This window comes from Oreochromis niloticus, linkage group LG10, assembly GCF_001858045.2.
Source record: "Oreochromis niloticus isolate F11D_XX linkage group LG10, O_niloticus_UMD_NMBU, whole genome shotgun sequence".
NCBI lineage: Eukaryota > Metazoa > Chordata > Actinopteri > Cichliformes > Cichlidae > Oreochromis > Oreochromis niloticus.
Window position 1 is genome coordinate 34,346,941 of NC_031975.2, and position 12,418 is coordinate 34,359,358.

The following is a 12,418-nucleotide window of genomic DNA, read 5'->3' on the forward strand; positions in this document are numbered from 1 at the left end:
GAAACGTCTCATGACCTTACGAGGCGTTGTCACTTCACAGCACAACATATGTGGAAGATCAGCAACCTCGGGCTCAGCTGGGTGGTGAAAAGGATCTTATTTCTCTGTGTTTGTGTGAGTTTGGACTTCCACAGGGAGAATCTTTCAACTTTCCAACACGCTGTACTCCCCTGCCTCGCTCTCTCCCTCCCTCTCTGCAGTCCCCCGTGTGTGTTGTTGGTGTGTTTTTGTTCCCAGAGCACATTCGCTTTCTGCATCATTCAACAGCCCTCCAACCATCTACCACACACACACACACACACACACACACACACACAGATTGAATATTTAAACCAAGAGGATCTACTCTGTCTCACTGAGTCAGTCGGGTGATGTCATTTTGTTTTGTTAGCGTAACAACCTTTTTAAATCATGCACACTCTTGTTGCTCTGTTTTTGGTCTCCACTGACGCCTGAGGGAAATATTTCAAGGATTTTCTCCAAAAGCAGTTGCTGAAAAAGAGTCTATGGCTACGTTCACACTGCAGGTCTTAATGCTCAATTCCGATTTTTTGATCAAATCCGATTTTTTTGTCTGCTTGTTCACACTACAAATAAAATGCGACAGCAAACAGCGCTCTAGTGTGAACGCTCAAAGCGGCCCGCATGCGCAAAAGAAGACGTCACACACAACGCGCTCTGTTTAGACCCAGAGCAAACAGTATTGTTTGACTGATGGCCCTTAATATAAAGACTTCGGACTTTACGTTTCCCAATTTTTGCTTTAAGTTATTTTGTTATTTACATAATAATGTAAATAACCTAATAATGATCCTTATTGCTGTTTTAGAGGAGCGGTGCTTCAAAGGATAATCTGCAGATTTCTGTCAGAATCTGCAGATTATACAGTACAAATAAAATGTTCACGTTGTCTTCCCAACAGTTTCACTGACATCTACACTGGATGGCCAGGAAGCGTTCGCGATGTCTTCTCCGGCGCTTCTCCGGCGCTGATAATTGGCGTCTGTCTTGTGTCAGTGACGTAAAAGACGGATTTAATGCGACATGACCGTTCACACAGCAGTCGCTTTCTAAAACATCGGATATGTATCGGATTCAGTACCACATACGAAAGTGACCCAGATCGGATTTGAAAATATCGGATTTGTGCCGTTCACACTGTCATACCAAGATCGGATATGAGTCGCATAGGGGCAAAAAAATCGGATTTGATGCGCTTTCGCCTGCAGTGTGAACGTAGCCTTGTGAGAGTGAATCACAACCCATGGGCTGTCTCTCTGGACTGAATACATTTACTGGACTTCACTCATTTAAAAACATCTAAGCCTGATTTCAATTAAAGTTAAATTAAAGCGTTGTTCTTTCTCTCACTGTGAGCCTCAGGCTTTGTCATCATTGTCAGATAGTCCCAGTCAGTCTTTCACATATTTCAGTTGCATTCATTACCTGCTTTATTTTGGTAATATTGTGCATTTCCTGTTGTTCTTCCTGCATCTGTACTTTATTGATTATTGACTCTGAGTTTCAGTGTGGTACTGTCATAGGATCCCACTGTGTAATTTTCCACAGACAGCTGTAAGCGGTGTTCTTGCAAAGGGGAAGCACAACAGCTCACAGTCCACATAAAGGGGGTCACTGACTCTCTGCTGGAGCTCCAGACCTCCTCCCACATTAACATAAGCACAAAAGTTCTGCGCCAGGAGCTTCATCATGGCTATCCACAGCAGATTCAGTAGGTGTAGCGTATAGGTGGTGCCTCACGGTACTTTTGTACTGTGTGCGTGTGGATATATATATATTCTTGATTTTCCCTTGGTCGTCTGTCAGCCTGTCGCTGCATGTCCTAATCTTGCTGTTTGTCTAAATTGGTTTCAGTTCTATCAGAGTGAAAGGTGTTGCATCAGGACAGCAGTGCTGCAGGAGCACGATCACTGTGTTTTGTTTTCCTTCCATTCACTGGGTCAGGCTGTGAGTGAGCTCTGCAGTAACATCCTGAGGCGTCTCAGGGAGAACCACCTGAACTGTGCTGCTTTCCATCATGTTTACATGAACATGAGACAGAATTTCTAACGGCAAAGTGATAAAAATGTCCAAAGTTTCTAATATTGAAGTCAGTGCAGACTGCAGACTGCTCTAAATGCTGTGTTTAACAGAGGTTCTTATCCCAAATATGGTCATCTCCAGCACAGAAGCCCCACCCACTTACTGTCCAAATTTTCTATGATTGAGAAGCAACCAATCAGAAGATAGAACTGAGGCCTAGGATAAGATACGAACTGTAAATCATACAACTCCACTCTGTTAGAGTCCGAGGATATAAAGGAGCAGAATGGCTTCACTTTAACACATTTGTGGTCCTGTGGGTGTTTTAAAAAGAGCTTTTTACAAGCTATAGTTCCCTTCATGCTCATGAAAGGTGAAAACTCTTTCTGTTCTACAGGTGAAAGTCCTGCATTAAACAAAAGCTGACAAACCCAGTGGGTGCATGCAGTTAGTTAAAAGCATCTTTATTTCTTTCATCTATCACCTGAGTTACCTGCAGTTTGCAGCTTCGCCTTCTGCAGGTTGTGGTGTTTCTGCATCTGTCACGTTATCAGCAGAGATGTCATCTCACCTTAAGGCTCCAAAACCTGCGCAGGTCCTGACGAGGCAGAGGCAGCATGGGTGCACCTGAAACTACAACATGTTTAAAGAGTTTTGTGTGAATCTGGTTTAATTTATGCAACCAACAAAAGAGTATGACAGGACCAGGAAGGAGGAAGTTTAAAGGTAAGAGGAGGTGAGGAATAACAGACCAGGGAAAGCGAGAGGATATCTATGGATATCATTTTCAGTATATAAAATTCAATTTCAATTTAGTGATGATCATTTTCAAACCATAAATTCAAATTCAAATTTAACTTATTCAAATTCAGTTTCTGATGGCACAGATTTCTGCCCATAGATATCACAGAAGAAGAAGAAGCAACGAGGGGAAAATTTGTAGAAAAAGGACAAGGAGGGTTTTGTTGGGGTTTGCATGGAGGAATTAAGCCTCAGTGCTTATGTAAGACGCCTCCACAAGACAGGAGGACTTACATAACAGGGAGGAAACAGCAGGATCACAGTGAAACTTTCATGTAAAGGCTAGAAAACACTGCCAACTGTCCACCTGTGGCTGAAGAGCAGCTTGTAGTTCAGGGGCTGACCTGCTGGTAAGCATCATTTAAGGAGGTCTCATGGGAACTACTGGCCCTCCAAAACTTTATATTCTGCTTACACTCAGATATTCTGAACCAATCATTCAGACATTGTTTTGTTTTACAGTTTCAGTTTTTTAAATACCTTTCTGTGAGTTATTAGAGATGTCACAGAGCCACCAGGTACTTTGCAGCATCTGCCATTCTGACTTTTCTCATCAAACAACACTTTAAATCAGTACCTTCCTGACAACCACCACAACTGGCTTCTTCACAAGTTTCTGTTGACGTTTAACAGAGCGACAGGGTGCCTTAAATGACCAATCAGCATGCATTAAAAAATTGGACAATTATCCACTGCTGTATCTGTGAAAACAGGTCTAAATCATTATTTTATCCATTTGGTTTCATTCATTCATCAATTTTGACAGTTTCACGAGCACCAATTTTTTCACCTTCATTTGAACTGAAGCAAATATCTGTACAACAGTATTAACAGGAAGTGGAATGACCCCCAAAGACACAGATAAGCTCTGGCTTCTGGTCCTCTAGTTCTGACTTTGGAAGAAATTCTATAAAAGTTCTTCTTTCCTTCACCTGTAAACAGGAGGCGTAAAGTACCATAAATCATCAGAATGCACATTTCTAAATTCTACACCTGCTCAACATGAATGAGTCTTTTACAGATTAACTGAAAGACTGGGCTGAAACCAGAGCATCAGTTCAAAGGTTACTGCCAGGAAAATGACAAATGTGACTTTGAACCCATTAGTTTATCATTGTGTGTAAGGTGGTTTAGATTCAGACCAATACTGTAGGAGGAGTAACAATTCTTATGAACTGTGGACAGATGGATGGATGGACACCTCACCATGGCATAACCTCATCAGACCTTAGGTCAAATTCCTAAAGAGGACTAAACATCCATAATAAGAGATCATTTATCTGCACTTGTGGAGGTGGATCATTTTCACTTTTTGTCTACAAAACACACATCGCATCATGCTGTTTAATCCCATCTGCGGTTGTTGGCACTGGTAGTGACCTCTTAGATCGTAGATCTTAGTAGATGCTATATTTTGTATTCACAAAATATTCATACAGTAACTACTCATTGTCAGTTGTTGCCATCTTGGGTACATAGCAGAAAGAGAGAAACCATCCCAAATTTCCACGAGCAGGAGTCGGACACGTTGCCATTATTGTATTGAATCCCGTTCTTTTTATTCTTTTACTGGACAGAGAAAACACAGACTCAGAGTGTACAAAGTATTTATAATCATTTTATTCATCTTCCGGAAGAGAGATGTGCAGAGCGCTAAGCCACTTGCAGATCTAAAGCATTACCAGCATATCATCTATGTTATAATCCGCTCCCTCCTCCTCTACTAAACCATCACTTGATCTATTTCAATACTACATGTCTGCCCTATAGCTGCAAAAACATCTGCACCTTAGCTCCTCATGTTATTTTGGCACACTTACACGTCACACAGTTTCGATCAAAACAACTTCTTTACTTCTGCCCCTGCTTGATGTGTGTGTGTGTGTGTGTGTGTGTGTGTGTGTGTGTGTGTGTGTGTGTGTGTGCACGTTGCTTAGTTCCGCTTTTTCTGTCTACATCTGTTCCTGTTCTTAATATACTGCCTCTGCACAAAAGACTTCCTGTTCTGCACAGTTCCAGTCTGGCTGAGCTATTGGTTTGTGAGTCAAAGCTGGCCTGTTATTAAAATACGTAAACAAAATAATCAGAAAATAAGCACTAAGAAAACATATATATATATATATATATATTCCTCAAGAATTGCTAAAGCTAACTAGCTAACAAAATTATGTGACAAAATGGGGTTGTTAGCAATCCGTTGGTGAAGGATTGCAAACATAATTTCAGCTAAAACGCGCCCCATGCAGTTTGAAACAATGCTACCTCATCACCTGGTCGAGCTGATGACTCACACACTGACGACTGGAGTCCTTGCTGCAGCAGCCTGGGGGGTTAGTGAGCTGCAGACCATTTCATCTGTTGTCAATGCTCCGTTTCTCCCCCTCTGGATATAGCATACCTTATAAAACTGTACTAACAGGAAGATTTAAACTGAGAAAATGAAGACTTCACTTAAACCTGGAATTATTTCCCTGCTTCTACACTGTTGAGCTAGTTAAACTAGCAACATACAGTATAAAAGATGGATGTAGTCACTGTGACCTCATCCATTGGTGAATGAAGTCCTGTTATGAAGCCTACTTTTCCTTTGGATAAAGAGGATTATGCAGAGCCAACCTTTGTCCCTGGTTAATTCTCCTTTCAGACTTTAAGAATCACTACAAATTCACAAAATGGACATCATTTTTCATTTCAGTGGGAGTTCAAATGAGAAGAGGTGTGCAGAGGTGAGTGAAGAAGGTTGTTTTCTCATAGACTTCTATAGGAAGTCTAAGAGATTACAGCCACATCTATCGCCCCAAGATGGCCATTAGTGAGACTGCAGGTTTAAAGCAATTTTCCAGAAGGTGCTTCCATCTTTTATACTGTCTGAGAGCTGAAGTGCAACATTTTTTTTAACTGGAAGTCACAGATAAAAAAAAATCGTGTTTCTTCTTTTCTGGTTCGCCTGCAGCTCAGTTTCAGTGACGGCAAAGTCAATGAACTAAAATTTCAATGGAAAAACATCGGCCAGCATGCCATGACTACAGTAACTGGCAGCCCGAGGCCACTAAAGTGCAGATTTAATGAGTCGAACTGTCACAGGAAAACATTGCATTCAGCTGTCTTTGTGCAGCTTGCAGGAATAATGTTGAGACGGACGCTCACTCCTGACCTCCTTACAGCCTGCCTGCCACGCTGGTGATCGAGGAAATGAAGCTGTCTCTGCTCTTACACTCCTTTCATGTCGGTATAGATAGCAGAAAGCCCTTTGCTCAGCGGGCCAGTGTGAGCCGGTCTCCTGTGATTTAACTGCTGAGGTCGACCAAAGCCAATCTGCCATGACTGAAGTCTGCAGTGCTGCGCTGTGCTTGTGAAGTCTGGTGCTTTACTTGAATATTTCCATTTTATGCCACAATATACAATCCACATAACACAAACAAAGATAGTCCCTGTTAATACTGTTGTCCTCATCCTTACACAACCCTCACCTCAGCACCTCAACATCCAGTAAATACAACATTGTGCACAAGAGGAAATTCAAAGTAGAGAAATTCTTTCATACTCACTATGAAGTGGGGGGCATTCCCAGGACTTCCTATCAGCATATGTCCTTAGGAAGCCAAGCTGTGGCCCTCGGTTCTCTCCAGGTGGGGGGGAAGAGAGAGAGAAAAACAGGCAAACTATCAGAGAGAGAAATAAATAATGATTATTCTGATTCTGGATTTAACAGGAAGCCAATGACAAGAAGTTCTCAAAGAAAGCTAACATGATTTCCTCCACCAGCAGCAACATTGCGGCCAACATCCATTTCACTCAACCATCGGCCTCTGGGGCTGAAAATGAAACCACACTCAAAAAAATGAAATTGTTGTTGTTACATTTACAAGATTCTAACTTGTTATTTAAACAAAATAAGGTAATGTTTCTATGGTGAACATAATTAAATCATGTCAGATCTGCATGAAATTCAACACCTGAGTGGTTGGTTTCCTGGACTCATGAAGTTCAGAAGATCGCACAAGATTTCAAACCACAGGATAACTACTGCAGCCATAAGAGGAAGAAAAGAAATCACACACGCCGTGTACGCTGTTGCTATTTATTGTGGTTTAACCTTCCAAGACAAAAAAGGTAAAGAAAATGCTGTATCAAGCCTTGCAATCATAGCTGTCCTACTTTTTTTAAGTCTAGATTGACAGCTTGGTGGCGCAGTGGTTAGCACTGTGGCCTCACAGAAGAAGATTGTGGGTTCAAATCTGCAATCTGACTGAGTTTACAGTGGGTTCTTTGGGTTCCTCCCACAGTTAAAAGTCATGCAGTTAATTGGTGATTCTAAATTACCCATAAGTGAGTGCAAATGGTTGTCTGTGGTGTACCCTGCCTCTTGCCCTATATCATCTGGGATCGGCCCCAGGACAGACCCCTTGCACTCAAAAAAATGAAACGTTGACTTTAATTAAAATTATTTTGTCAACAGGTTCCACGAAATTGCATTGTGTTAGTTTAAAGCAAAAATCTTTAGTTCATCTAATTTTAAAAAACTACTTAAGATTAACAAGAGATATTTAAGACTACCTAAATCAAATTATGTTGTATGAACACAAATGATATATTTACAGGTTAGATAGTTTAGATTAGTTACTACATTTCTTATTTGTGGCAGTAAAATGTTAAATTTAAGTTAGATTAATTCAAATATTATATTTTCAGCCACCTTGTGCTTTACTAATTAGTTTTACATAAATCTATTTTGTCAACAGGTTCCACACAAATGAATTAAGTACATCCAACTTATTTTTTTAAATTTCTTTTATTGCCAACACATTCAGTGAGCATTTGTGTAAACCCAGTCCAAAATAAAACACAACAGGTCATTAGGGTTAGTAACTAACAGTATGTAGACAGATGGAACATCAACACTTTAAATTAAATGTCTGTATCTGCCAGAAATAGAAGAAAAAAACATTGAAGACCACATAACATGTTGATAAAATGACACTTGAGTTATGCACATGTGATGCTAGTAAGGTCTGTGGAGTGTTTTTTCTTTTAGTGTCTAAAATGGATAGCAAAGTTGCTATTTGCAATGATTGCTTAGGGTCAGTCCAGTAACACAACGCCAATGAAGTGCTTTCCTTTAACAATGCAAAGTGAAGTGTCCACCTCAACAGCCACAATTAAAAAAAAATAATGTTGTAATAATAATAATAATAATAATAATAATAATAATAATAATAATAATAAATAGTCCACTGATATTAGCAATCAAAGAAAATTATATCACCATCCCAAATAAAACTTTAATAAAACATGCCAGCATTATGGTCTAACAATAAAACAGCTTGTCAGCGTTCAGTTTTTTTGCAACAGCACAGCAGTAACCATTTAACACTTGCCACCCTCAACGTTTATTTTACCAGTGTTTGGGCAAAAAACTTGGGTTGTAAACATTTTAACATGGAAACAATTGTTCGTCTTTAAAAGTCCGCAAAATATACATTCATCCTGCATTCCTAACTTACCCTTATTCTTAGTATGTATTGCAATTACCTTTACAATGCACACAATGTAACACAAACAGAATATGAACATATTTCCACCTCATAACAATATACCTTGAACGCTAATATACACACCACCCTTCAACATTTCTGGTGCAGTATCATCTCTCAATTAAATCCTTTAAATCTCAATACTTTTGATTGTCTCTTACTAGCCCCCCTTCCCCCCACAAGAGTAAAATCTCTCAAATTGTAGTAGTTTACAAAGTTTTCAAAATTTCTCTTAAATGTAATTTTCCCTTTATCTGTCATTTTCAACAAATTACCGTTTTATTCCCATTCAGCCTCTGAAAAACTTCTGTCCATCTGACAGAACATTCATCATCCAAATTAAGGGTTGGCTTATTCATTCAGTTTATTCTTGAGCATCTGTACCTTGGTCAAGAGTCTGCTGACATACAGATGAAGGAAGAGCTTCTGAAGTACTTCAAAGGCCATGTTTTCCAGGTCATGCAGAACACCCTAGATGGTTATACCCACATCGGCTGGAGGAGTGCTGACATCAGCTTTTTCGATGGTGAAGACAGCAAGGGTAATTTGTTCCAGCTCCCTCTGAACAGCTGTAGCTGTAGCTTAGACACAAAAACAAAGAAAAATGGCGTCCAGTTAAATTAAAAAAAAGAAAAGAAAAAAAAAGAAAGAGCCAAAGCTACCCTTTAATGAAGTACACACAATATTAGGAACATGCACCCTAGTGCACTACTATTTTAGACTACAGATTCAACAATAAATATAAATAGTTTGGGTATACAAGAAGATTCCCCAAAACATTTAAACAGGTTCCATGCAAATTACAACAACAACATTACAACATGCAAAAACATTAGTTATTCAAAATTTGGTTTAATACAGATAAAAAACTAAACTAAAATTACCAACCAATTATTCTTTGAAGAGGATGGTTGGGTCTTCATTCAGGTAAAAAGGTAGTGCCCTGAGGACACACTCCCTCCCCTTTTCAATAGTTTCCTTCCGTAGAGAGTGGCAGAGATACAGGAAGAGAAAACAGATATACTTTAGGATGACACAAACTCACATTATACGCAAAATGAATGACATATTCACTGCACAGATAGACATGTACACAAGACCAACTAATCATCACATGGACATGAATAGTTAACCTGTTGGGTAGGGTTTCCACCACATTATATATGTCCATAATGGAGGTATAGACAAACTAATACATCATCGTTTTTGCATTCAAAAACTGATCTTTAACATAAAAACATTCACTTATGGTTTAACCCGAAATTGAGGGATCAGATTTTACTTATGTTTAGGTAATTTTAATTTTCCAAAGTTTTGAGTACCAAACTTTGTCTTGCTTAATATAAATGTAAGTACACTGTGCAGCTACCATACACTAGCTGTTTAAATTTGAAAGTGATCTTATTAGCCATAATATTTTGCTACCAACAGAATAACGCACCTTTGTGGGTGGGGCTAAAATTTGTCTAATTTTCTTCACTGCAGCACCTCCTTTTTTCTTGAAGACTTTTATGAGCTGGTCAGTGTATTGGTCAAGTTGTGCAAAAAGCCTTGGAACAAGTGGAGCAGTAGTAATCCTCACAAATTCTGCTTCCACCTGAAAACATGTCAACAAACACAACATACTGTACTGTAAATATACATACTATATGTACACATATACATACTTTATAACTAAAACTAATGTAGAAAGACCTCATTAAAGCTATAATTTTAACACAAACATTTACACAAAATGCTAATGGAGCCATTACAGCTTTTATTGTTATTTATCAAGTTCCAAAAAATATTGATCACAGCTGATCTGAAAAGAATTTCATACCTCAGGCCCTTGAACTGCAACCTTTACAATGGTTCAGATCTGGAGAAGAAATAACAGGGGCATTGAATGGGTCACTAAAGAAAACTTAACTTATAAAACAGTTTTGTTTTTAAAAGTATAACAGTTCACATACCACATACAAGCTCAGCAGTACCACATACACCACATCAGTATAGGAGGGAGCAGGTAAAGGCAGGATCTGAAATTTATAAAGTAAAACAAGAAATTCATTACTTAATTTCAAGAAGCAAATTATTGATTGAATTACAACTAAATAAAATACTACTCAGAAGAAAAGCAAGAGATTGACATGTGCTAACTTTCTATAGAAGCAATTATCACCAGGTCTGTCGACTTCCATTGTCTGTCCACTCACATGTCGTGAATAATTTTATTTAAAAAAGTAAGTGTGTGATTTAACAAACTGTAATTTATAACTATGCTGATATGTATCACTCCTAGGAAACATGCTGTATTTACAGACCATTTTTACATAATACAGATTACTGATAGAGCATAACAATGGTGTCACAGTGGCTTTCGGCCTCGACTTTTTGGATTTTAAATGTCACTTTATGCTATCCTTGCTATCCTATTCGATATTTATGACTCTCGGATTACAGTAAAGGAATCCCAAGAAAGCAAATGAAAAAATAACCCCATAAACCCCTGTAGCTAATCCCTTAATAAAACCAAAAACAATAAAAATGTTTCTTACACAGTCCACAAAATAAGCATGTTAGGCATGTCCAGGACCCAGTAAAACTAATGTAGAACAAGCGCACGCAAACGATATAACATGTCTTATAAGACAAACGCAAAATATAACCATGCTCGACAGGTAGATACTACACAACACAGTCAAAGAAAAAACTGGTCTTACCTCTCAAAGAAACAGCAGCTTGGCGCCAAAACAACGTTTTTAAGTTAAATTTGAAGTCTTGCGCATGAGCAGGCCCAAGCCGTGAAACCTTGTTGTTCTTCGCGGTTTCATTACAACTGTTTTTGCATTACTGCCACCTAGTGGATATACAAAGTATATCGATCCTAATTGACTTAACTTAAATGTCATGCCATCAAGTAACACATTATTATGTACAGTGAATAATAGACACAATTACGTAGACTTGATTAGAAAAACACATGTTAACTTAACAAAAACATATATTTTAAGTAAAATGAAAATAAATAATTAATATACACTGAACAATCCACCTCATTCATTTTTTTGAGTGTGTAAAGATACGAGAATGGAGTAGAAGTTGTTATAAATCCATTAAAACCTTTTAAAAAATAACTGAAATGAACTTAAAACAATCATGGAACGGATTTCCATGTTAATAAATGGCTTTCTATTAGCATTAAGTATTTGTCAGACTAACGTACTTTACATGGGTTGGATCAACTCAATTAAACTAAGTTTGACTCAACTGCAGTTGAGTCATCATTAATTAATTAAGGTGGTCCAACTCAAGTACATTAAGTTGCTAAAATAAAGCAATTTAATTATGTGGAAATTCTTTCCATGATCTTTTTATGTTTATTCAAAGAGGGATTTTTTGAGTGCAACAGCTAAGGAGCATGGAAACAAAGCATCTACACTTCTTTGAGTTTCTTGAAGAGGTTTCACCTCTCATCCCAGAAGCTTCTTCAGTTCTAAGAGCAATTGATGGAGAGTCCTCGATTTTTTAAGCCCTAACAGGAGTCTTCATAAGAGGGACAAGGACCCACTATGCATCCTCTGCCTAATCACATGAGCTAAGGTGTGAAAACAGGTGTGTGGGTTTCAGCCAAGGTTTCAGGTGAGCCCACTGTTCTTGTCCCACCCGATCATGTGATTTACTAAGATCAAGTGGCCAAAGATGTGAGCGGCCGTTAAGGCGTCTGGGAAGAAATCTCAAACTTAGATTATAGATAACAGACAGGTGGTGTTGTAAGCCCCACCCTCTGTTCAACTACCGTCGTCCACAGTGGACCTTAGATTACTATGACCTGGATGACTGAGAACCTTCACAGACAGTGAAGTGAAAAACTTCAGTTCCTCTTTTGGCCACTTGAGGGGGCTGCAAAACTGAGTGAGTCCACAAAGACTTTCATGTTAAAACATCCAACTTTACAGCAGAAATAAACATGTTTAGAGCCTGAATCAGAAAAAAACACAGTCTTGATAGCTGATTTCTCTTTTATAGCTTTGCTTGTTTGTTTTGATTTTTTGAAT

The 12,418-nt window shown here is 38.6% G+C and overlaps 1 long non-coding RNA gene across 3 annotated transcripts; it reads right to left on the reverse strand.

Annotated features, from left to right (window-relative positions):
- Positions 1–7,620: 7,620 nt before the first annotated feature.
- LOC102083082 (uncharacterized) lies at positions 7,621–11,270 on the reverse strand. Of its 3 annotated transcripts, none has more exons than XR_002063493.2 (6): positions 11,084–11,270; positions 10,334–10,399; positions 10,201–10,239; positions 9,820–9,975; positions 9,267–9,356; positions 7,621–8,953 (listed from the first exon to the last, which is right to left on the reverse strand). It is a non-coding gene; the product is annotated as an uncharacterized LOC102083082 (long non-coding RNA). The 3 variants fall into 3 exon arrangements; XR_002063492.2 differs by having other exon boundaries at positions 7,621–8,959; XR_002063494.2 differs by lacking the exon at positions 11,084–11,270 and adding an exon at positions 10,919–11,069 and having other exon boundaries at positions 7,621–8,959.
- Positions 11,271–12,418: the final 1,148 nt, after the last annotated feature.